Source organism: Lagenorhynchus albirostris, chromosome 8 (assembly GCF_949774975.1).
Source record: "Lagenorhynchus albirostris chromosome 8, mLagAlb1.1, whole genome shotgun sequence".
NCBI lineage: Eukaryota > Metazoa > Chordata > Mammalia > Artiodactyla > Delphinidae > Lagenorhynchus > Lagenorhynchus albirostris.
In genome coordinates, this window is record NC_083102.1 from 87,948,035 (window position 1) to 87,971,094 (window position 23,060).

General features: G+C 38.5%; 1 protein-coding gene and 1 non-coding gene across 12 annotated transcripts in view; one reads left to right on the forward strand and one right to left on the reverse strand.

Moving 5' to 3' along the window:
• Window positions 1-23,060, reverse strand: part of SRPK2 (SRSF protein kinase 2) — a 231,184-nt gene that overhangs the window by 98,774 nt on the left and 109,350 nt on the right. The window lies entirely within an intron of this gene.
• On the forward strand, window positions 3,173-3,245 carry TRNAW-CCA (transfer RNA tryptophan (anticodon CCA)). The gene has a single exon. It is a non-coding gene; the product is annotated as a tRNA-Trp (tRNA).

The following is a 23,060-nucleotide window of genomic DNA, read 5'->3' on the forward strand; positions in this document are numbered from 1 at the left end:
GGCCACTGGACTGCCAGGAAATCCCCCTCTTCCATCTTTAATGAGAAAATTACCTGCTTGGGCTTCCTTGCTGGTGCAGTGGTTAAGAATCCGCCTGCCAACACAGGGGACACGGGTTCAAGCCCTGGTCCGGGAAGATCCCACATGTCGCAGAGCAACTAAGCCCGTGTGCCACAACTACTGAACCTGCACTCTAAAGCCCGTGTGCCACAACTACTGAGCCTGCATGCCACAACTACTGAAGCCCACACGTCTAGAGCCCATGCTCTGCAACAAGAGAAGCCACCGCAATGAGAAGCCCCACACCACAACGAAGAGCAGCCCCCACTCGCCGCAACTTGAGAAAGCCCGTGCAAGCAATGAAGACCCAACGCAGCCAAATTAATTAATTAATTAATTAATTAAATCTATTTAAAAAAAGAGAAAATTACCTTCTTAATCAAAACAAACAAAAAAACAAAAAAAACCCTCAAAAAACACTTAAGTGAACATAAAAACAGTAATTATAAAATTTAAGTTCTAGTTCTTTCAAAAATCAAGCTGAAAATGATTAGCATAATCATCTTCCTATGGATAACTTTGACTTACCATTTAGTTCTCTCTGTATGTGCACCTATAATCTAATCCAGCTCTTCTGTTTCTCCTTCCAGGGACCACCACCACCATTTATACACCTCAGTAGTGAACAGAGAGCCTGGGAGTTATCCTCAACTTCAGTCCCGGCCCCTAAATATGACCAGCCACCAATGAATTGGCCTCCTTGATGTCTACAGACCCTCCCCGCTTCCCACCACCCTGTTGTACTCAGACCACAAATGCCCCTCAACTGAATTATTACCACATGTTACCCTTAGCCTCCACCCACCCAATTTATGTCCCACACTGTAGTGAAAGTAACCCTTCAAAAACACAAATCTGATCTCATTTCTTTCTTAAATCCTTTTGCCCTTGAGATAAAGCAAAATATTCTTAACATGATAAATACAACTCTGATGATCTGGGCCCTGCTTAAGGGTCCAGCCTCATCTAACCCCTTTGCTCTTTTTTTCTCTCCCTCTTGTTTATTATATTATATTCCATTATTTCAAACATACAAAACCGGTATGCGCACTTGCAATATTAACAAACCTTGATATTTCATCATAACTGTTTCGCATCTTTTAAATGAAGGACTCAGTTATTACAGGCAGAGCTGAAGCCCCCGGATTCATTCCCCTCCGACAGTTAAAAGCTATCCTGAAATTAAAGACTCATCATTCCTGTGCATGAGTCTACGCATGCATGTTTATACATGGTTTATACTTTAACCATACGGCTTGTACCAATAAACATGTACAGTCTGTGCATGGTTTATACTTTAACCATACAGCTTGTACCAATAAACAATATGTGGTATTATACTGTATGTCATTTTACAATTTTTTTTTCCACTCAGTTTGTTTTCTGAGATTTACCCATGTTGATGGAGGTAACTCCAGTTCTCACTGTAACTGTCATATAGTATTACATCATCTGAATATTCACCAGTATATTGAGCCCTTTTCTCAATGAACGTCTGGGATGTATCACCTTATATTATCACAAACACGCTGACATTTTCACACACATCTCCTTGTGCAGGCATACAAGGGTTTCTCAAAGGCAGACTCTGTCAAGCTACACTCAGCAACTCATGAAACCAATATTCTTGGTTACAGACCATGTTTTATTAAAAATGAAAGTAGAAAATGTGTGTTTCATATATAAGAGTACTGCTTCTTTAAACATATTTCAGTTATACACAGACAGGTCAATGTACGCACTGGGTCACAAAAGAATAAAATATGGAACCCCCTTGCTTGAAAGTGTGTATCTAGAAGTAAAACTCTAATGAGCAGGCTATGCACACCTTCAACTCTGATGCAGTGATGATTCACAGAATTACCCACCTGGAGTTTTTCTTTAATGTGTGAGGTAGGGCTCTAGTACTGGCTTATTCCATATGGATGACCAATTGTCCCAGCAATTATTTATTTTAGATCAGATTACAAGTTACACATGTTCAGTGAATTTACAGATTACTTCAGAAGAAATGGCTTCTGCACAATATTAAATCATTCCATCCTATGTTCACCTTATGTTCAAGAGGGCTTTTATGTCCTCAGTAATATTCTGTCATTTTCTCCATAAGGGCCATGCATAGCTTTGAAAAGAGTTACTTCTAGGAATTCAGAATCTCTGTCCTTTGTTCAAAAAAGATCTTAACACATTGTAACTACCCAGTAAATACTGGGTTGGCCAAAAAGTTCGTTTGGGTTTTTCTGAACAAACTTATCATTTGGTTAATGTCGTCTCAAGTTTCAGTTTGCCACCATCTTACATTTGGGAACACTTAGAATTCCAAGTCAAACTGCAAACTGTCTGAAAATTTACCTTGCCATTGTACCTGATTTTAGTTCATGAATTTTGTATGTTGAGCTACTATTTAAAGTGAACTTAAACATCCTCCGTGGCCAAAAAAGTTTCAAATGTTTACTTGCTATATCAAAGTTAATTTTTTTCATGAGAAAAAGCCCTAATCTCAAGACACACATGAGCTTAAATATAAAAAGGGTGTTACCAAAAAAAAAAAAAAAAAAAAAGGGTGTTAAAATATCAAATCAACAGATCTCCTTTCCTAGAATGTTGCCATCATCCAAAAACTGTCAGTAAAATTTGGCTTGCTTTTTTGCTTATAAAGTCCGTGGACAATGGATTTTATTTAACACTAGCAACTGGCCTCTCCCCATTTGCACTGGAGAATGACTGCTGCTACTACCCCTGGAGCAGGCTACAGACAGCTGCCAACCAGCACTTAAGCTCATCTGCCCTGGTAACTTTCTATTTAAGACTCACACTTGAAGCCATGAGTTGTTGCCATGTGTGTTACGTCCTGGATGAAGTGCGGCAGGGCTTCCAAATCATCCACCGGCCCCCCTCTCACAGATGATGGCCACCTTACTCCCAAAGCCACTCAAAGTATGACCCCATAGCCTATATTTTCACTCAGAACATCTCAAATCTTCTAAATTTGGTGAAAAACTACCCAGCCATTTTTTACACTGTTAATTAGACACAAAAAAAGAAATCTTATGTATAAAGTTTAATAGGCTGCATCTAGAAAACAAGCACTCTTAAGACTGTGGAGGGTACTTCCCTGATGGTCCAGTGGCTAAGACTCCAAGCTCCCAATGCAGGAGGCCTGGGTTCGATCCCCAGTCAGGGAACTAGATCCCACATGCCGCAAATGAGAGTTTGAATGCTACAACTAAAGATCCTGCATGTAGGAACAAAGATCCTGCGTGCCGCAACTAAGACCCAGCACAGCCAAATAAATACATAAATAAATATTGAGAGAGAGAGAGAGAGAGAGAGAGAGAGATGTACAGTCCTTTTTTCTTGTTTTTCCTCCTCTGGGTTCCAAGTTCATACTGTGACTTTAGAGATTAAAAAGGTTTTCAGAAACACATGTTTATGAATTTGGAAGAATGCAGAATCACTCTCAGATACCTCAATATCCCCACCAAAAATCCTATGGCTCCCTCCCAGTGTTTAAAAATGCTCATCTCTTTCAACGATGCAACTATTCCTATTCTTGCAACTTCAAAAGCCAAATTAACTGTGCCTCAAAATCCAGATTTCTTTTCACGACTCAGTACTCATCACATCACACATCACAGATGTTCTTCACCTTCCATTCAGGCTCACTTTACTGCATCCTCAGGAGTCCTCAAGAAATTTACCTATTTGCCTACCACTAAATTCATAGACATCGACAAGAAAAAAACCAGGCTCACCTATTTCTCCACTTCCTATTCCAGGCAGGTAAGAGAAAGAATATGAACCTCTGTGGCCAAACTACCAGTATAAAAAAATAGCAGAAGTTATTTTGTTATAGGATAAAGTACAGTCTTGTTAAAGGACAGTCTCTTCAACAAATGGTCTTGAGAAAACTGGATATCCACAGGCAAAAGAATGAAATTGAACCCTTATATTACACCATACACAAATATCAATTCAAAATGGTTTAAAGATTTAAATGTAAGGCATAAAACCATAAAACTCCTAGAAGAAAACACAGGGGAAAAGTTTCATAACACTGGTCCTGGCAATGACACTAGAAGCTCAGGCAATGAAAGCAAAAATAGGCAAGTGGGATTACATCAAACTAAAAAGTTTCCATATAGGAAACAATCCATTAAAAAAAGTATTAAATGTAATAATAACAAGGGAGATTTAAATGAGTGCTAGGCACTGTCTTAAGCACTTTACCTATGTTCACTTATTCAATCCTCCTTACAACTCTATGATGGATATTATTACTATCCTCCATTTTACAGAATAGAAAACTGAGGCTTATTTGATTTATCCCTGGTAACTCGGGAAGTCAGAATTATATCAAGGAAAAGAATGAAAAAAAAAAATCCAACAAGACCATTTAACAAGCCTTAAATTATAGCTAATTCTCCCTACCCCACCCTCCTACTTTTGAATTCATTTTTATACCCTTACCTCATTTGCTGCCAAACAAACACACACCATATGCCACAGACCACAGGAAATCCATTTACCAGTTAAAGGAAAATCTGTATCTAGAACAAATGCCATTTATTGAAACAGTAACTCTAAACAGAACTTTTTAAAGTACAGAATGTATTGTTAAGGAAGAACATTTTAGATTTTAATGTATTTATTGTCATATTTCTTCTGTCAATGAGGTAGATGTATTAAAGGCACTAAAAATATAGTAATTCAATTCCCTCTACCATGTTTTGTATTCAGTGGGAGAGATGATGTAAAAACTGAGTTGCGGGCTTCGCTGGTGTCGCAGTGGTTAGGAATCCGCCCGCCAATGCTGGGGACACGGGTTCAAGCCCTGGTCCGGGAAGATCCCACATGCCGCAGAGCAACTAAGCCCGTGCACCACAACTGCTGAGCCTGTGCTCTAGAGCTTGCGAGCCACAACTACTGAGCCCGTGCGCCACAACTACCAAAGCCCGCACACCTAGAGCCAGTGCTCCGCAACAAGAGAAGCCACCGCAGTGAGAAGCCTGCGCACCACAACAAAGAGTAGCCCTGGGTCACTGCAACTAGAGAAAGCCCGCACACAGCAACAAAGACCCAACACAGCCAAAAATAAATAAATAAAATAAATAAATTAAAAAAAAAACTGAGTTACTATAGAATACTTTACTGTACTCAATTATACAGAAAATGTAATGTTCTACTAATACAAAGCAGTTCTGAGCGGCCAAAGAAATATTTTTTCCTTTCTCTTTCATTAATAACTATTATTAACAAAATAGGAGAAAAAAGCACAGCAAACATCTCACAACCTACCTTGACCCTCAGAGAAATGAGGGAGGGGGAAATAAGTGACAAGGGTAAACATCCATATCCACAAGCTATTTTTAATCTACTATTCTTAAAATAGGAAGATTTTAGTAACAAAAATATGAATGGTTGCCAAAACCAATATCCTAAGTTGATATGGGAGAAATAATAAAAAGAAATGGATAAAGTTCACTATTAAGTGTGAACTGACTAGATGTTACTAGAAAAGTACAGTGTCTGGATTTAGATCTTTCGAATACCATTTTTAAATTTTCCATCTGAAGCTGCAAAAGCACATCAACTTTCTGACAATATCTCTCTTCAAAAACGTTACAAACAAAAATTTTTGACAATCCAATATCTGGATACTAAAGGGAATTATGAAAGATGCAATAAAAGTTCTTTAGATGTACAACGGGCACAAAGTAAAAATGTAGAAATAATAACATCACTTTTATTCTTTTACTTTGGAGTGAAACTAATACATGCTGTCATACAGCACTTTCTTATATATAACATTGTAGTTTACAAAGAAACACTTTAGTTTCTGCTATATTAACTTTAACTACTGCTCACAGAAATAACAGTCTCTTTGCTGCCATGTCACTGTGGAAATGAAGCTGGAATGTCGCTAGCCCACCAACAGTTATTTAAAAAGCAGATACCCAAGAGAGCAAGAAAGCTGCCACAAGTTCAGCTCAACAAAGCAAGCATATATAAACACCTCAAAATTTTAAGAGACATTGTTGCTTTAAAGAGCCATTCTTTTTGTGCTAACATACAAAAATCCAGATATCTAAATGTCTCATCATTATTATATCAAACATATAGCCCTAATCTCTGTGACAGAGATATTTCTCTCCCTCCCTCTCATTCAGGGATAAAATTCTAGAGTCAGGTTCCATGATCACAGAATAGGAATACGGCCTGGTAGGATGACTGAGGTTAAGTACCAAGGCCAAGAGCTGAGAAATATCAGGCAAGCACATACAGGGCAAAACACTGAATACACTGTCAAGTAAGAGTGGTAACAAAAAAGAAAAATCAAAGCAGAGTCAGTGTCTCAGGGATGTAGCCCAGGAGCCAAGACAAAAATTGCACAATAGCTTTTAATTTAAGAACAAAGTGGTTCCGATGAAAATGATGAGGACTTAGTGATCCAGGAAGGTTTCAAGGGGATGTAGGATTGAACTGCTCCTGACCTGAAGGTAGAATACAGGCACGCTTGGGGAGGACATTTTACAACAAGAGACTCAGTCCCTCTACCAGCCTTAATAAATTAGAGCAGGGGGCTTCCCTGCTGGCGCAGTGGTTGAGAGTCCGCCTGCCGATGCAGGGGACACGGGTTCGTGCCCCGGCCCGGGAGGATCCCACATGCCGCGGAGCGGCTGGGCCCGTGAGCCATGGCCGCTGAGCCTGCGCGTCCGGAGCCCGTGCTCCACAACGGGAGAGGCCACAACAGTGAGAGGTCTGCGTACCGCAAAAAAAAAAAAAAAAAAAAAAAAAGGTCACCTATCCTGTGACCCTGCCTTAGGAATTTATTCATAGAAAACAATCCAACCATTTTTCAGTTAAAAAGAGTGCATAACAATTATAAAGAATCACTGTTTATAGTAGCAAACAATATTACAGGACCTTATGAATCCAATATGCTTGAATTCATTAAAAAATAAGATTTATTTTTTAAATGAAATTTACAGTCAGTAGTACATTAAAGCAAAAATGGCCATATTAAAAACTGTATTTAGTAAATTGTCATTAATCACAAACTTGCAATGAGTTTGCAAAAGAAAGTAAACACAAAAATATTCACAAACGAAGTGACCAGTCATAAAATTAAAGTATCTCTCCCTACTTAAACAAAAAAGAGACAGATCTATTTAATGGAGGCACAGATTAGTCAGTTTTTCTCTGAAACTCAGCATTTGATAACAGAATGCAGATATCAATACAATTCAATGAAACGAAAAATCTTGAAAATATACAAGACTTCAAGGGGACAATAAAATAGATATAAATAGTAGCAAAGTTCCTGACAAATGAGAACCTAGCCAACCAACTAACAACTGCAGACGACAAGATCAACAAAGATAATGCATTAAGAGGCTCTTCAAATGAGGACAATATATACATATAAGAATTAGGGGAGGGCTTCCCTGGTGGCACAGTGGTTGGGAGTCCACCTGCCAAGGCAGGAGACACGGGTTCGAAGCCCTGGTCTGGGAGGATCCCACATGCCGTGGAGCAGCTCAGCCTGCGAGCCACAACTATTGAGCCCGTGTGCCCCAACTACTGAAGCCTGCGTGCCTAGAGCCCGTGCTCCGCAACAAGAGAAGCCACCGCAATGAGAAGCCCGCGCACCACAATGAAGAGTAGACCCGCTTGCCGCAACTAGAGAAAGCCCGGGCGCAGCAACAAACACCCAACACAGCCCCAAATAAAAAAAATAAATAAATTTATTTAAAAAAAAAAAAGAATTAGGGGAGATCACTGTTAAAAGAGATGAAGCTCTCAACTATTTGACAAAATAAGACCCTCTTAGTAATTCCTGTAAAATTCAAACAGGAAGTGAAAAATATATTGGAGGGAGGGGAATGGGGATATTACAACAGAAGTAATATTTGAGTCATTGTTTATTCTATGAACCGGCCTACAGATGCAACAATGATATTATATTTTGTTAAGTATAAGGTAAAATTAATTTAATTTTAATAGTTTATAGTTATTCTTATACCAAGATAAGGCCCAGATAACCCTTTTCACCATTTATGTGAAATTTATGTCCCTAATTAAAATAGATTCACATTAAGAAGACTTTTCCTATTCCAGTTATAATCAGGTAAATGAGACTGTATTTTAGTAAATTCATTTATGTAAAAATAAACAAGAAAAGGACTGCAAACATATATACCAATAGCTGCCACTGGAAGGTAAGGTTGTGGGTGACTTTTTTTCTAAGGGATAGAATTAAACAAATACTGTCCGAAACGATGCAAATAATATTAGTTAATAAATAAAAATTTGAAACATATGCTAATATTATATCTATGGATTACTACTGCTTTTGATCTATCCATAGAGAGTGAGGTCTAAATTAGAAAAAAGTCCCTCTTTCTCATTTAAGAAATATATCCTGAGCCATGGGCATTCAATCCTTACTATAATTCAACAAACTAATTATTATCTTCAATATCTGGAGACTAAAATTAAATAAATTTCTCCAGGTTATAAAACTAAACAGCGGATAAGCCATCCTTCAAACCAAGACTGTCTACAAAGCCCATGCTCATTACATTTAGTTATGCATTACTCTATGGAGACAGCCTTAAAATAACTTACAAATTAATAGAAGATATAATGAAGCTACAGAAAGCACCAAGCAATGAAGCTAGGTGCACTGATGCTACAGTATGTGCCACATGCTACAGGAAGCAGGAGAAGGGTACTCTTAACCTCAGGGTGGGAAAGAAAAAAGGCACAGCAGATATGGGCAGAGGAGGGCAAGAGAGCTTCAAAGAACACAAGAACCGCAAAATGAGAAAGATGTGATAGACCATTCCAAGCAGTGAGAACGATGTAGTTTTGGAAACTACAATTACTATTATTTGGCAATTGCTCCCTGAAATTTTTTTAGCTAGAGAGATGGAACAGTCAAATATTCACTTACAATATCTAATATTTAATTTAAATATATTTAATTATTTAATAGTTTTTAATTCACATGACTATTACTCAAAAAGATTGTTTTTCTCACTCTCATGAAGCAAGTTTATTCAAATGCTTCACATGCATCTTTGTCATGACTGTATTTCCATTAATAAAGCCACTTCATAAACTCAGTTTTCCAAAAGATAGCATCTCCTTTTTTTTTTTTGCGGTACGTGGGCCTCTCACTGTTGTGGCCTCTCTAGTTGCAGTTGCGGAGCACAGGCTCCGGACACGTAGGCTTAGCGCGTGGCTCACGGGCCCAGCCACTCCGCGGCATGTGGGATCTTCCTGGACCAGGGCACGAACCCGTGTCCCCTGCATTAGCAGGCAGACTCTCAACCGCTGCACCACCAGGAAAGCCCCAGCATCTCCATTTTTAAGATTCTTGAGATAAATTGTTGTTGCTTTTTTTACTTAAGTATATAAGATATGGCCACTGAACTGTTACTCCCCAGTCAGATATAACTATTTCATTCAGGTCAGTTAATTTCCCCATTTTATACACATACCATCTCCACATTACAGTCAATTATTATTTTATTTTTTATGTGATCTTTAAAAGGCCTTAGAAAGACAGTCAATATTGGCAACTGTGAGAAATAATTATAAAATTGGTGTTAAATGCCTTTGTCTTTTTTTTTAACTACTTCCACTACTGAAATCTAAAAATATCTGAAACGAAGCACTGATTAAAATAATTTTGATTCATGATGTCGTTACAAAGAATTCTATTCAACATAGTCGTTGAGATAGTTCCCCCTCATATAAGAGGTGCGATGCAGTGCTCTTTTCTGGGAGATAACTTCTTGAGCAGAGTACTCACCTGACACTCTAGCAGTCACAGTACTTGTATATTAACTTCTACATGCACAGTAGAGGAAGGGGAAAAATGAAATTTAAAATGTTTGACCTAGATCAGTGGTTCTCAAAGTGTGGTACGTATCAGAAGCTCCTGAAGAGCTTGTTAAAGCACAGATTTCTGGGGTCTGTCTTGGAGTTTCTGATTCCGTAGGAATGGAGTACAGTCTAAGAGCTTGCATTTCTTAAAAGTTCCCGGGTGGTGCCAATGCTGCTGTTCTGGACACCACGCTTTGATCCAGATTTTGCCAGACCTTGTTCATCATGTTAAGGGTCTGGATTTTATCCTGAGGCTATAGCTGTCACTGAGGAATTTCAAGCAGGGAAATGACAGCATAAGATTTGTGGTTTTAAAAATATCACTCTTACAGCAATATGGAGAATAGAGCTTTCACATATAACATATTTCATTGATTCTAATGCACATTATTTTTTACATTTATAATTTCTGCAAGTAGGATGCATTTCTGCAATCAATGGTGTATCATAGTTTAATAGGCAGTGAATTTTCTTTCTTAGTAACACATAAAATAATGGTGTATTATAATTTGTAAGTTCCTGATTCTCTGAAAAACAATGTCGTTTCTTCTCATACGGTGGTGCTATAAAAGAGAAAGCAGGTTTTATTCCCATTCTACAGATGAAGAAACAGATTTTAGGACACTGTAAGTGACCCATTCCAGAACACACAGCTAGTAAACAACAGGTGCAAGATTAGGAAATCCAAAATTTTTGACATATTAAGCCAAGCACCTTTCCCCTAATATGATACTGCTTACAATAATGGCCTGTAGTTTGCCTGCCAGAGAGAGGGAAAGGAGGTGAGGGCAAACCAGTGCACCATAACATATCACCAGGAGCCAAGTAAGATTTTATGGGCACCAGGTGTGAAATACCAAATTAAAGCAACCAAGATAAATTGCTTCAAGACTTTTATTAAGAAACTATAAATAAATGAAAACAGCCAAATGAACCACCTCCAAAAATATACAGATGGAATCAAACAGAAGTTTGGGAACACAGTTTCTTTCACACAGTAGTGCAAGATGCAGAATATGACATAACGTCTCTGAAGAGACAGACACTGGTTTGAGCATTCACTTTAAAATATAGTAGGTGATACCACGAAGTCAGGTTTCTGACAAAACGGGTCCTGCGCCTGAAGAGCCGCCAGAACACTGTGCATCATCAGCTTTCTAAGAGATGCCAGAAAGCTATTTCAGCAGCAAATAAAAATGACTCCCCAAAAAACCACAGACTGTATGCTTTTGATCAAATTTGGTTTGAAAAGGTGTGACTTTCAGAAATACTGTTCTGGAGGCTGCCAAATGATTTTTCAATTCTAAGACTTAAAGAAAGGAGAAAATTAGAATAGAAAATCTAACAAATACTATTTGTCATAACATCCTATGTATTCCCACTCCCTACTGCAGGTCTACTAATAAAAAGATTCACTAAATTCTGCAATCTCAGCACACTTGAATACCATGACTCTGATAAGTGATGAACTGTCACACAGATGGTGCCTACCACTTTGGTGCTCTATTAAAACTGTAAGCCAAATTTTAAGAACCCAAAGAAAGGACTTCCCTGGTGGTGCAGTGGTTAAGAATCTGCCTGCCAATGCAGGGGACACGGGTTCGAGCCCTGGTCTGGGAAGATCCCACATGCCACAGAGCAACTATGCCCCTGCACCACAACTACTGAGCCTGTGCTCTAGAGCCCGCGCGCCACAACTACTGAGCCTGCGAGCCACAACTACTGAAGCCTGTGCACCTAGAGCCCGTGCTCCGCAACGAGAAGCCACCTCAATGAGAAGCCTGTGCACTGCAACGAAGAATAGCCCCTGCTCACCGCAACTAGAGAGCCCGCGCTCAGCAACGAAGACCCAACGCAGCCAAAAATAAATAAATAAATTTATTACCACCAAAAAAAAAAAAAAAAAGAACCCAAGGAAACAGGTCCAGAGCAATTAACAGAAGATATTTCTATTTTTCATGCTTGGTTTTAGGTTCATTATAAACATTTAAGTCTTGGACTGATTTACAGAAAATCATTTAAATGTTTATAAACAGCCAATAACAGGGGTGGTACATTCTGAAAATTAAAGCTCTAAAAAAGCTACAGTATTATTAGGCTTCACACAACTCATGAGCAAAATAACCCAGAGTTAAAGGCAAAGCATATATCTAAGTCAACCCCTCTGTCAAAATAACTAGTATTCCATACTCTGCCAACCAGACAAAGAAATGACAAGAGGTTCTAAGTAAGGGCTGAATCATGCAGGGTAAACAACAGCAAAGCAACATTACTTGAGACTCCAACTAGTGGCAATTAACAATCATTTTCAAGTCAAAGCAGATTTCCTTTAAAGGCACTGCGTGCCTCATTCAAATTCCTAATAAATGAATATCAAGATAACTAGATCATCATTATTATTTTTATCATCATCATCATCATCCCTTGGGTGTAAACTGATGGTAAAAAAATGCTCAAATGGAAGTCACCAAAAAGCATTGCCTCCCGTCCTGGAGTGGGAGATGTGGTCTGTTCCTGCTCTCTGGAGGCCCAGGCTCAGCTTGGAACACTCTCACTCTGAAAGAGTCACTCAAGGGCACAGGCAGCAAAATCAAAGTCGGACGGGTCCAGCTACGGGTCCACGCCAGTGGTGGCGTGTCCAGTAGCCACGCGATCCCAAGACTGAGCCAGTGGCATGAGGGTATCTGCTGCCTCTCTTAGCTGTCCCTTAGCTTTTCTGTTGTTCCATCACCTTCTTCAACCATTCCCATATCTTCTATTTGTATTTAAAACAGCCAGTCAGTTTGTACTGCTTGGCATGCAGAAGCTTGACTGATAGGCTTTACCATTACACAGCCTCCCTTTTATTGCTGTTAAAATTAAACGATTTTTGAAAACATGTTTAGTTGTTCTGCTTTGGTTTTAATAACAGAATCATTTCATGTTAGTAGAAAGTTAGAAATGAGAGATCAAGACAGTGAAGAAAGTAACATTATTTATAATTCCACCACCCAGACAGAAACAACCACAACCATTCTGGAGCACACCTTTCCAAGCTTTCAGTGGAAGTGGACATCTTGACCCCAGAGAAGAAAGCGTAGACACTGTGACCACACTGGAGATCTATGAAGTCATTAAGCCAGGGCATGGCGACCACATAATTCATCACCCAATACACTCTGAGAGTGAAAGGGCTTCTTTCCCTCCTTCCCCTATTAGTAAGTCAGCCAAGAAAACAAACATAAATTGGGGTAATCCCTGGCAAATCCAATTGTACAATTCCCCTACATATCAGAATAGCTGAGCCTACTATTTAGGAACCCCTACTTAAGAAAGAGTCCCATTTGTCCAAAGAGGATATGAATTACAAATTCTTCTTACTTATTTAGCACAACTTATTTTTACCACTTGGCAAAAAGAGAAACCTTTAAAAAAGGAGGAGGGGGGGAAGGGGGAGGAGAAGAAGAAAAACCGAAGTCCTAGCAAATTGACAAAAATTTTTTTCATATGCACTGGGGAACCAAAATATTCAAGTAACTCCATTTATTTTGATATTTGCTTTACCGCAATGGTCTGGAAGCAAACCCACAACATCTCCAAAGTATGCCTGTACAGGTAAAATTATTCCATGGTGTTTGAAGTCAGAATAAGGGTTTTGTTTGGTGCCTAGGGTCCAGGATTGGCTAGGAAAAGGCACTAAGGAACTTTCCTGGGTAAACCAGTACCCATATGTACATATTTAAATGTGCATATGTAAATATTCATTGAGCTGTATACTGAAATTAATACATTTTACTCAGTTTATTGCATGCTTGTTATATATCACAGAATGTTTTAAAAAGAAAACATCAACAAGAACATCATGTTCATTAAATTACATTGTATGTGTAAAAAAAAGAAAATTTTAACAAAAAGCTTTTTAAACAAAAACCTACAATATAATTAGCATCAGAAAGTACAAAATATAAATAACACACCTTCCTTAAGTTAGAAAAAAAGGTTGATACAATTTATCTTTGCACAGGAAGTCACTCAATAAAAAATACATACAGAACAAAAGACTTTTTCCCTGAATTATCAGGGCACCACTGAAGCAATACATCCAGTTTCTCACACCCAAAATAAAGAAACACATCTTTTTGGTTTTCCTGCCTGTAAGTGGGTCAGAGCCCTTAAGAAGGCTAGAGGGGGAAAATAGCCTGAACATCAAAATATACTGTTTCAAACATACTCCTAGAAGCTGATAAGATGTAATGGGATGAGAGCAGAAAATAAAACATAATTAACAAAATCTAGTTAGACAGAACCAGATATAGGAATAGTACTACTCTATAATATACAGCAAGAGAAAAATATGAAAGTATGAAAACTTTGAAGACAGATTTAAATACAGTGATAAATGGTTGATAAGAATAAGAAAGCCAGAGCCCCTGAGCTTTTAATCCCTCCCACCCACCCCTTTTAAGCCTGGATCTTGCTTTGTAGCAGCTTCACTGTTCTTCACTTTTGGCTTCCCGCCCTAGTCAGCAATGGCTCCCTACCTACAGGCTACTTCCTTACCTCTTTTCTCAAAGTATTCTCTTTTGAAGATGAACCCTGCTCACATTCCCTATCACCACTGATCATATTTTACCTACAGTAAATTCAACCTCTAGATCAAATACATTGGGCACAAACTAAAAGGTCAAAAGTAAATTTTCTATAAACTTATTTTTAGCCTTTTATGGAGCAATAGTGAAATAATCATTTTATCTGGAAGCACTATGGAATGAACTACTTTAAAACATTTTTTCAAACTGAGTCCCAAGAATATAGAAGAGGTACAAAAAACACACAAGGCAGCATACATTATGCCTGGTTTACAGAGTTCTCTCCATATAAATCCTGGCCAGAAATTACAGTCAGGGACAAATGGAGGGAGAAGAAAAAAAAAATTTAACTTTAAAAGCCTAAACATAGATTGTAGTTTCAGAAAGTACAGGGTGAGCTAAGAGCTGACCTTTGAACCTTACTAGTCTCCAAAAATGGAAAGATTTCTGGGCGATGAGAAAGAATATTGCTTTGAAACGGCAATGTCTAAAATACATTTTCTCCATGTTTTATTTTAAATATGCTCTTGATTTACTGTAGGACTTTACCTACTACAAATGAAAATATTTACTTGATATTTACCAAAATGTTTATTTATCAAATATTTCTATCTGATATATTTATTTACTGAATATTTACCTAAGTGTTTAAGGTACTTAAATAAAAGTAACCTTTGGCAGCACTGCTCCAGTTCACAGTCTGTAATCTTTATTTTTATTATCATTTTGTTTCAGTTTTTAAAAATGTTCAATAATCATTTTGTCAAATTGGAGTGAAAGGCAAGAAGATGGAAGAACTCTAAGTGAAAACAGAGAAATGATGTTAGAATACAAAATAAATTAACTTTTTTAAAGAAGATTGTGTTGTAAGAATGGGGTGTATATTTCTTTCTGTAATTTTGCTTCTGAAGAATTCTAATCCTGATACCAAAATTAGATGGTGGCAAACTGAGGTATATAACAGGGCTGATGGGCTAAATTTAGACGTTCCTTCTCTGCAGCATCTACCAGCTCCTAGACCATTTACTGAATTGTTATCTTGTCCTGAAAACTTCATATACATTATCTTCATGTACATTATCTCAGTTAAATTTCATGAGTACCCAACTGCTATGCATTCTTATATTTGCTTTATACAGATACAGAAACTGGGGCCCAAAGAAGGTTAACTACTTGCCCAAGGTAAACAAAGTCAGTCAGTGATCCGAGCTCAATCAAAAATCTGGCCTAATTCCAAAACATCACTATTTTTCTACGCCACATTCTCTCTCCTAAAACAATACCACCCACTGCCTCTCAAGCCTCTATTTTATATATATTATCTCCTTAAATCCTTACAATTCCATGTGAGGTGGGCATTATCATCTTTATTTTAAAAATCAGGAAAACTAAGACAAAGAAGTTAGGTAGCTAGCTAGGATTTAGTTTCTGGTTCATAGCTCCAAAGGCCATATAAGATACTCTTTCCAACGCATCATGATATTTCACACTGTCACTTCCATCTTGTGCCATTATCAACCTGGTTAATGACAGACATTTCTAAGTATGCTACTCCATCTGTAAAATGAACAACATGATATCAAGTGACCCTTCCATTTTAGGGCTCTAAGTTATATGATATACATCCCCTCTTCCTTTGCCTGCCTGTGAAGAAGAGACTGGAAATGTGGGGGGGGAGGGGATGTAGATAAAACCCCACAGCAGTAAGTAAAGCAAAGTAACCATTATTAGGTTCTAATGTATACACAAAGATCTACTCATAGGCACACAAAGTCCCATCTGAAACAAGCAACAAAAAACAATCCAGAGCTTGTGCTTTGCCAACCCAAAATGAATCATCTATTTTTAGCTTAAACCCACTCAAGAGATGGCCTAGGCTGGTCTGCAGCAGCCAACTGAACAGTTGAACAGTCAACTGGGCTCACCAATGAATCTTTAAGGCAAGTCGGAGCTCCAATCCTTAAGAGTAACCTTTGGCTTGACTGCAGCTATAAAGCAAATATAAGAACAGAAAGCTAGAAAGATGTTCAGTTTGCCAAGAAAGTAGCATTTCAAATATACAAATCTATCTCATTATGTTATTTACTCTGCTAGAAGGTGTGGCAAAGATTCAAAAAGCCTGGACATTTTTACATTCCAATCAATCCTCCAAGTCTAGATGAGTCACTTTACAGTTGGGGGATGTGAGAAGGAGCAAAGGTGGCAAGATTAAAATTAAAACCCTAAAATCCCTTGCAAAACACCTTTAAATAATAAATGGTGAATTTAGGGCTGTGAACAAAGGTGAGAATTTTAATAAACTCTGAACTTGAGAAACGGTATAAAACTTTATATTTCAGTTATACAGATTATTTTCTCTATAAATTAGAGCATATTATATTAATACATATATGCAGTTCAGCAGATCACCTAAATTTAAATGTGAGAACTGGCATAAATAAAATTTTCTCAATCCAATCTAGGGAGCTTTGCCTAGTATTCTGGATGTTGCCTTCAGTCTGACATTAATTGCCGAGTATGCTGCCAAGGCTCATGGCTCACAGGCAATTCTACGACAGGCAGGTGTTTCCAGAAGTAAAGGGTATACCCGAGAGAAGGCGCTGGAGACCCCACTGACAGCACGGCAGTCTTTTAAGGTCTCTGAGCCCAGGGAGGTGGGGTAAAACAGCTACAGAAAGAAACACTTAGCAAGGCTTTTCAGAAGAGAGTAAAACAAGAAGATACTCCCCAGCATTTTCTCATAAAAAAGACAAAAATAACTTTTTCTTAGCGAAAACTTGCTTACTAATTGGGAAAGAAATTTTAAAACCTTTATTCAAATAAACATTTATGTTGACTATATGGGCCAAAAGATGCTCTCGGTAACAGGAACATAAAGATAGGTAAAACTCCTTGTCTCTCGCATCTAGTACAGCAGTGTAAATGGCATACTAGGAGACAGAAACCTCAGGGTGTGAGAGGAGCAGCTCGAAGCAGTGACACCTGAGCAGTCGAGAGGTCAAGACAAGTCTGTTAGGAAGATAAAAGGGTGAAAGCACCAACGATGGCAGGTCAGTAAGAACTCCAAATGAGGGGCACCAGATTGTGAAAGACCTACTTAAGCTACACCAAAGAGTCTCTTAAGGAACGTGATCCTGGAGGTGGGGCAAAGGGCAAAGGGGAGAGGCCAGCAGCGGTCAGAAAGAGACAGCAGTATCTGAGGCCAGAGCCAAGGAATGGCTGAGTAAAAGCAGTAAGACAAAGTCACAGGGGAGCAGACGAATTTGGCAAGGACTTCTGCAAAGGAATCAACAGGACCTAGTGACCAACTAGATGTAAACTGTAAGGAAAATGAGATACATTAACGCTGAGGCTTTTGAGTCTATAGACAGTTATACATGTTCACTTTTTTAATTAAAATAAGCAGAGTGACAAAATTTTAGAGCCAGAAGGGCCGTTCCCAGTCACAGTGGGCCCCAAAGCTGTAGAGCCTGGCAGTTAAGAAGTACATGAGCAAGAAGCCTGGCAGGGAGGTGACAGTGGCTCCAGCAGCTGCTACAAAGAACAGCTTGAAAATTACATACACATCTCAGCAAACTGCTCACTATCTGCTGGGGTGAGATTAGGGGGCTTCCTTTTATCCTTGTATAGACCTCACAAAGTTTCCTGTTGCCTTCTGCTTTCTTTCAAAGATACTTATGATGTACTTTTAAACGCGCAGAGGCGGGTTACGCACAGGGTAATTTTTGTCATTGACCCAAGAGCACATAAGGGCAGCCATAAACCAGAAGGATTATTTATTCTCTTTCCCTCCCCCTACAAATACATTTTACAAGGCAGAAAAGTGAAGCACAGACTGGCCATATAACCTATCTACCCGCACAGTGAGGAAGGATTAACAAGATAATGAGTTTGGTTTAGGGCGCGTTAAATTCTGACGTTCCAGCAGACATTTAGGTAATGGTGTAAAGTAGGCAGCTGGATATGTATGTCTGTAGCTCAGAATGGAGAGCTGGAGGTATAAATTCGGCAGTCAGCTCACAGATGGTACTCAACACCATGGCAACGTGAGAAATGAAACATGAAAGGTGAGACCATCTTCGGAGAGAATGCATGAGAAGAGAAACAGACCTCAGGCTGAAACCCTGAGGAAGGGCCAACGTATGCAATAAAGAAGAAATCAAAAGAGAAACTGAGAAGGATCACTTTTACCTCATCTTCTATTCCAATTTCTACGCTAACAAAGAAACCTTCTGTATTTAGCATATCTATCTATTTTAGTGCCAGATATTTTGAATACTGAAGACCATCAACTATAAATTTTACCAATTTTGAAACGTGGCCAGTTAGTGACAACAATCTTTCATTTGCCCAGAACTGTCAGGAGAAAAGGGATTGCCTAAGAGTGAAATCTGCTGATGAGTGGCATTTCCAGAAAAGGGAAGCTTTCCCTTTATGTGAATGGTTCACAGAATCAGGTAGCTGAGTGTGAAGCACTGAGATACACAACGGTTAACCAGGATGAGCAATTGGGTAGAAGACAGCAAAAGTGTGAATTCTGTCCATGTGTGCTAGTTATACCTGCTCTGTTTCATGGCAAAGGTTGGCACTCCTAATCTCTTTCCTTTTTGGTACTTACATGTTGAAGTTACTGGAGAAAGAAATGAAGAGTATGAACTCTTATTAAATGCATGCAACCTGACTCAGGACACCTGCTACATAAAAATACTCAAAATCTCTGTTTTCAGACAATGTGCCCTGAGCACAGGGGTTGGAGCTGCAAAACATGGCTCTGAGGGTACTTTTACCACTAACTGAGGTGTGACATTGTTAAGTCGTAAACATACTGGTTTTCTTACCTACAAAGTGGGAATAGAACCATCTACAGTATGCTTCTACAAGCATTTCTTAAAGAATTAAGAGTGAATAGGAAAATGCGCTGTAAAACGAAAGGCATTTAACATTATTTCTTCCATGCTCTGGTTAGAGCAGATATAAAAAAACAGTACTAGTATAATTTAAAATAATCATTCTTGGTTTTCTTAAAGAAGAGAAAGGGAACTGGGCAAACCAACTGCATTATGCAATGTTCCAAGACTCCAAATTTAAATACTGCAAGTTACTGGTTTACAAGAATCCTCTGGAATCTTAGATGCATCACTTCACTGTTTCAGGCATCACTTTTTCTTATGCAGGAAACAAGGGTGGAGGATACAATGGATCTCCAATTTCCCTTCTTGCTATGATAATTTTCATCATTACATTCATCTATATATGCCTGGTCAAAAGAACGAGTTAAATGCTTTTGATTAGTTAATGAAAATGAATCGTTATAACTGAGCCGCATCATTCATAAATGCACTTTTACCTGCACCATCTCAACTATATTAAAGTTAGAGGGAAAATAATAATGTTGATAATGTGGCGATTGCTGCAAACATTTCTTTCAATAAGCCTATGACTTGGAACGACACGAGACATGACGATAAATCTTCGATTCCTTCACATGAGTTCTTGTTGCCCATGTGCTTCTCAAAGCATGATTCCATCATGGAGCTGAATGTTATTCTAATGTTTAAATTTAAATACATTATTTTGCACCACATACCCTCAAGTGCAAACAGTACAAGAAAAGAAAAACTTATGTGTTGTATCACTGGAGAAAAGGCTGCTGTCATGATGTCAGTCATTACATAATTTCACATTTGCAGACATACAGCTTTTAACTTACATACATGCAAGGAGTGATGCCACTGAACCCTTAATGGGAATTTAAAAGTTCAGAGTTACATAAAGTACCAAGTCACATCAGGTAACTAGAGAGTGCCTCAACTTTAGAAAAATTAACGTCTGTGGATCCACTTTTAAAATATTAAATTTGAAGAAATTTCTTGGAAAATGCTTGATTTGCATTTATCTAAAAGTATTTCTACAAACAGATACTTCATAACATCTAGTCCTAAGAAACAGAAGGCCTTTAATGTTCTCCATAAAAATCTGTGATTCCATTAAACAATCAGATGGGTGATTAGCGGTAAGTTTTACTACTATGAAAATCAGTTCCATCTTTGTCATAAGCCATTAAATATTTTATAGTAACACTGAGAGAAGCGGGGGATAATAACTATTTTTCCTCAGGGGACCACAAAATAGGGCCTAAGCTGCTGCTGAGAACATGGCTGACTTTAGGGCAGCAACAGCAGCAGAAACTTCTAAGGGGGATGTGACCATGGAGGAACAAAGCGAGGGTGAACTGGACACTGCACAGCTCATAACACACAAGCTCTTGATTTGTTCACTGTGAAACAGATATTTGCATCTACAGTGAAAGAGAAGTATACAAGGATACCACAACAGCAATAAATCCATCAATACACTTGCCCTTCACCTACAAAAGCTCAGAAAAAAATGACAGTCCTAAACTGAAAAGAAAATCACATATGATAAACCAAGGTGTTTATGTATTGTATCACAGGCAGCCAAGCATTCCTCTAGAGAAGTCTTTCCTTTATTCAAACAGACTGTCAAATTAAAACTAATAAGATATGCAAAAAGCAAGCAAGCATTGAATCTCTTTTTCTTAAAAAGACTGAGCTGAGCAACAAAATAAAAATCTTTCTTCCACAACTCTATGTTTAATCCCATCAGACTTGCTTTTCCATAAATGAATATAACTTTGTAGTCAACGTAACTGTAAACCTTCTTCAGCCCAGCATTAAACAGAGGCTCCTCCTGCAAGCTAAGGATTATCCTGACCCTCAAAACAGGATGTCCCTTTTCATCCGGAGTCCAAAGAATACTATCATAAATCACTACTAAACTGTTAAGGGGGGTTGGGGGGAGGCTAGTGAGGGGAAAAGGCTAGTGAGGGGGACAAGAACTGATTTTCAAAATCAAATTTTGTTTTCTGTTTTTGGCCGTGCCGTGGGTCATGCAGGACCACCAGGGAAGTCCTTGGGGTTTTTTTTTAAGCTCTGGCTAAAACAATATCAAGAAGAACAAACTGAGAATAATCTGTGTATGTGTATATGTGTTGAATACCTTAAACCACGAATTCATCAGATAACACAGACTTGGAAATTTGTCTATCTCATTTTATCTTTCTCTTTAAAACCAAACATTTAGGAAACTAAGTTACTGCTTTTCCTATTAATAAGACACTGTTAAGTTAGTAGCACATTAAAAAGAAGACTTAAAATTTAGTTAAGTGGGGGCTTCCCTGGTGGCGCAGTGGTTGAGAGTCCGCCTGCCGATGCAGGGGACACGGGTTCATGCTCCGGTCCGGGAAGAGCCCACATGCCGCGGAGCGGCTGGGCCCGTGAGCTATGGCCGCTGAGTCTGCGCGTCCGGAGCCTGTGCTCCGCAATGGGAGACGCCACAACACTGAGAGGCCCGCGTACCACAAAAAAAAAAAAAAGGGGGACTAAGCAAAAAACTAAAAATATGTTTATCAAAGGACAAATAGTGAATGCAATCCTTTATATGACCAATCTGAGTTAAAATAAAGGAAATAAACTCTTTTACCCATACACTATAATACTGTCAGCATAAAAAGAGCAAAATAATAAGAAAATGGAATAGGATAGGGTGAAGATCAGGAAAGAAAAACAATAAGGAGGGCTTCCCTGGTGGTGCAGTGGTTAAGGATCCACCTACTAATTCAGGAGACACAGGTTCAATCCCTGGTCCTGGAATATCCCACATGCCGCGAAGCAACTAAACCCATGCACCACAACTACGGAGCCTGTGCTCTAGAGCCCGCGAGCCACAACTACTGAAGTCCACGCGCCTAGAGCCGGTGCTCCACAACTAGAGAAGCCACTGCAGTGAGAAGACCGCGAACCGCACCCAAGAGTCACCCGTGCTCCCCGCAACTAGAGAAAGCCCGTGTGCAGCAATGAAGACCCAAAACAGCCAAAACTAAAACAAATAAATAAATTTATAAAATATATATATAATTATTTTCTAAATGAAAAAAGAAAGATTAAAACAACAGAGGTCACGGGCATTCTCATCTGAAAATATTATTCAGTGCTTTAAATTTTAAATTAAAGTCAAATAAAATTTAAAATTTATTCTTTGGTCATGAGAGCCACTTATCTGATGCTCTGTAAGGCATGCCTATATTATAGAACCTTCCATCACTACAGAAAGTCTATTGTACAGCACTGGCCTAGAATGTTTTAAATAATTTACAGAAGAGATGCTTTATATATCCACCGGGAAAAGACTTCTGTCACAAATTGTTGATAGAACATTTTGAGACGAACATTTCGTATTTTTAATATTTCATATTCATGATTATCAGGAATCTTGCAATCATGATTAACCATATATAACACAGAAAAAATACTTAAGGTTGAGCAGGCCAACTATCTGTCTTTAGAGTATCTCTACCCATCCAAACAAATAAGGAACCACCCTCTTTTTAAAGCCTTGAAGAAAAACATTATTTCATAGCCTCTCTTGGTAATCCTCCCAGAATCAAGGAATTCATCTGCCCTCTCTCACTCAAATGGTAAATACTGCTATAATTTTTCTACCCATTTCCAGAAC